The following is a 4,125-nucleotide window of genomic DNA, read 5'->3' as shown; positions in this document are numbered from 1 at the left end:
CCGGGGCGGGGCGGGGCGGGGCGGAACCAGGAAAGAGGCGAGGAGGTGACCCAGCGGCTTTCTCCCCGACAGCTGAGTTTGGTGTCAGCGGCTGTGGTTTCCACGCGAGGCTGCCCGCGAGGAACCAGAGACACTCCCCACACGCTTCTCCTGCAGGATCCAGCAAGATACCCGTTCACGCTGGAGGAGGGTTGCGGGGGTGTGGACAGCGAGGCAGTATGAGCAAAAAGAGTTCTAGGCCAACCTCCGCTTGGTACTGAGTTTCAGAAGATCTGGCAACATAAGACACTATCTTAAAAAAAAAAAAAAGTTTATGGAATAATCTGCATACACTATAGTACCCTGTGTTCCTCAGTCCCTTTTAGCTCCCACCTTTCTGGCCCCCCTCACTCCAAAAGAGTTACTCAACAAATACTATACTTTGTGTGTCATCCTCTCATTTTAGATCCCGTAGTAAGTTTAAGAACGCCTAGTTCTGCCCTTAAGTACTTAGAGGCTTGCTGAGCTACAAACTAATAAATTACAAGACAATGAATTGGTAAATACTGGATAAGTACCAAGATATCTGGGAATTCTAAATGAAGGTATATCACTTCCCTAGAAGTTATTTTTAAAATAATCTGTAAGGTTGAGTGCAATGCTATTTCGATTAAGAAAGGAAGAAGATATATCTGTCAGCTGACAGATAAGAGAGGCTGCCAGCTTGTTTTCTGGTAATTCAAGATTCAGGCTAGTTAAAGATTGCTTGTCAGAAGGGAGTGAATATATTTATTGAGACTATTCAGTAAATGCTGGAGAGTCGAGATTGATCTTAAAAGTAACAAGAAATTTTCAAGAGAGGACATCATTTGGGAACTCAAAATCAGGAGGGTTGTGAGTTTAAAGCCAAAGTGAGCTAAAAAAGAAAGAAAGAAAGAGAGGAAGGGAGAAAGAAAGAAAGAGAAAAAAGGATTGAAAGGATTGCCAGCTGGTCTATGAGTTTCACTAGTGGTAGCCCACTTTCCTAAGCTGAGTCACAACCCTAGGACTTCAAGAAAATATTTTACAAAGAGTCACCATCTCAAAAGAAAATGTTTAAACCATAAACCTAAGAGCTGCAAATACTATGTAAACCAAACTGACCTTGAACCTTGGGCAACCCTGCCATTTCTGGTATGTACCACACCTGACAAATTTTCACATTAAAATGTTTTATACTACATTTATTTCTTTCTATGTGCACATGCTGAATGACTTACAGGAATTTGTAGTGGGTTGGCCTAATGTCATTTGTATTTTAGTGCTAATTTAGGTCCCCTAAAACTGTTTGCCCCAAAGACAAGACAGTCTGCAGGTAAGACTCTGAGGGACACTGCCCCTAGTTAGTTCTGATTGGTAAATAAAGTTGCCAGCAGACAGTAGCTGGGGGGAAGAGATATAGGTGGGGTTTAGGTTTTCTGGGCTTGGTGCCTGGAGGAAGAGGAAGGAGGAGTAGCAGAAAGGAACCTCTGTGGAAGAAGAAGCACACAGGAGGGGGAAGGAGAGTCACAACAGAATAGCTGAGCCATAAAAAATGTGGCCATGTGAGCTGGCCAACTGGAGTTAAAAGCAGCCCAGACAGAAGTTAGCAAGAAGTAACTTGAAGTTATCAGTAGAAAGGTAAGATTCTAACAGTATGGAGGGTAGGCAGTTGTCCAGCTATTGTACAGCCTAAGGCATATTTAAAAATATAAGGCTATATATGTCTTTCATCCAGGAACTTAAATGGTCTAAGTCAGAAAAAAAAACTCATGCCAGGATTTTTTTTAAAAAAAAAATATTTTTTTACAACAATTATTTCCTTTACTTTGTGGTGCCTGGAAGTTGAACTCAGATCCTCAGGCTTGGCTGCAGGTGCCTTTACTAACTGAGCCCAACATTTCCATTTTTAAAGAACCTCTCTGGCTTTGTGTGAAAACTGCATTTGTACAGATAAGATTGAAAACTGGAGGACCCTTTTAAAAGATGACATATTAGGCCAGGTGTCATGCATAACAGTAATTCTAGCACTGGAAAGGCAGAGATGCGTAACCACAATTTCAAGGTCACCCTGGTCTATATAGATGCCACCCACAAAAAGGATACTAAAGAACCGATGTTCAGTGAAATCGAGAGGTATTTCAGCAGAGTGGTCTGGGCTTAGTATTTGAAAGTGGAGAGTAAAAGAGAAAAACAAGATAGCATGATGCCGTAAGTGTAGCTTGGGAAGATAGGTTATAAAAGTATCTTTTTTCACCTGATAAAATTGTTTCCAAAACTTACTGCCTCAGTCTGCTAACCTAGGCCTAGTTCTGGAAGCTTCTAGCCTCCATACAATCTATTCTAGGCCTAGAATGTTTTCTGCCTCTGAGATTTATTGCTGAATAAGTTTACCTTTTCTAGTTCTTTCCCAATTCTGGCCGGCTGGTTCAATTCAGCTTTTCTGGTTCAAACTCCCCTCTAAACTGATTGATTCAATCTGACTTCTCTCTCAGCTTCTCCTGAATCCCTCTGTTTGGACTTAAACTAACTCTTCCAATCTGTTCTAATCTACAGGCTCTCTCTCATTCTCTGGCTTGTTCTGTCTTCAACTGTGTCCAGCTTGTTCACTCCTTGTAATCTATCTTTGTAAAACTGTCCCAGCAAAGCTGCCTCCTTCCTCTCTTCTTTCTCTCTCTGCACTGCTCTCTTAAGCAGCTTCCCTTTCCTCTCTCTTCTCATGAGAGTTGGGCATATCCTATTCTGTCAAATCTTTCTCTGATTTATCACTTTGTATGCCGCTCAATTAGATGCCACTTTCAAACATAGGTGCTTATTTCTACAAACTAACTTTATCCTCATTGTTTGGGATTAAAGGTGTGTACTAAAAGGGTATCTATATTCCAGCCAAAGAGATTAAAGGTTTGTGCTAAGGCTGAGCCATACCTCAACTAGAAACAGCTTTTTCAGAAAATCACACAGGAAGGTATCTTCCTGTAGCTCACCAAAATGATGAACACAAAGGGAAGGAGGAGAGGCACTCAGCATGTTCTCTAGACTTTTTAGGGAGCATGGAGTTGTGCCTTTGGCCACATGCATGTGAGTTTACAAGAAAGGTGATATTATAGACATCAAGGAATGTTCAAAAAGAAATGTCCCATAAGTGTTACCACAGCAAAACCGGAAGAATCTACAATGTCACCCAGCATGCCGTGGCCATCATTGTAAACAAGCAAGTTAAGGGCAAGATGCTGGCCAAGAGGATCAATGTGCGGATTGAGCACATCAAGCACTCGAAGAGCAGAGACGGCTTAAAGAAAGCCAAAGAGAAGGGCACCTGGGTTCAGCGGAAGCCCCAGCCTGTGCCACCCAGAGAAGCACACTTCGTGAAGACTAATGGAAAAGAGCCTGAGCTGCTGGAGCCCATTCCATATGGATTCATGGCCTAATATACAAAAATAAAATAAAGGACTGGGACTGCAAAGTGTTTTCCTTAGGGAAAAAAAAGGGGGGGGGGATGATACAATCTCAGGATTCACAGTGTGACCAAATATCTTACAATAGTGAGTAGATAATAAAAACCCTTCACAAGAAAGACAAGCAGGAATAGCTTTGGGCAAAGGAAGTATATTGAGTATGTGAATATACATGAGTTGAGGAGGGACTCTAAGCTGATATATAAATGAAGTGTATAAGTATATAGGAATGAGAAAAGTATGAAAGTAACAGACCTCTAAGGCAGCCCACATTTAAAGATGGGCGATAAAGAGGAGGTGGACTACAAGGCATATTCATTCCCAAGAAGCAATAAGGAGCAGAAGAGATGGCTCGTGACTTTAAAACATGCACTGTTCTTGTAAGGATTATTTTGGTTCTCAGTATCCAAAGCAGGCTGCTTACAAACATTTGCAACTCCATCTCCAGCTGGTCCAGGGCCTCTAGTCTCTAGGCACCTGTAGTGACAAGTTCACAGACCCACACCCACACTCACATACATACGCATAATTAAAAAAACTTTCAAAAAACAAAGATACGAAATATTTAGGAAGAGTGAGTAGGGATTATTAAGACTGCAGTATTTCAGAGGGAAGAAGTGATCAGTCTGTCGTGTGTTTGAAATGTCATATGGTTGGAGTGTAAGTGAAGAGT

The 4,125-nt window shown here is 41.7% G+C and overlaps 1 pseudogene; it reads left to right on the top strand.

Moving 5' to 3' along the window:
• The first annotated feature begins 3,128 nt into the window (after positions 1-3,128).
• Positions 3,129-3,425, top strand: LOC148001500 (large ribosomal subunit protein eL21 pseudogene; annotated as a pseudogene).
• The last annotated feature ends 700 nt before the right edge of the window (positions 3,426-4,125 follow it).

Source organism: Rattus norvegicus, chromosome 14, assembly GCF_021556685.1.
Source record: "Rattus norvegicus strain SHRSP/BbbUtx chromosome 14, alternate assembly SHRSP_T2T, whole genome shotgun sequence".
Lineage (NCBI taxonomy): Eukaryota > Metazoa > Chordata > Mammalia > Rodentia > Muridae > Rattus > Rattus norvegicus.
This window is presented reverse-complemented; position numbering and strand designations above follow the sequence as displayed.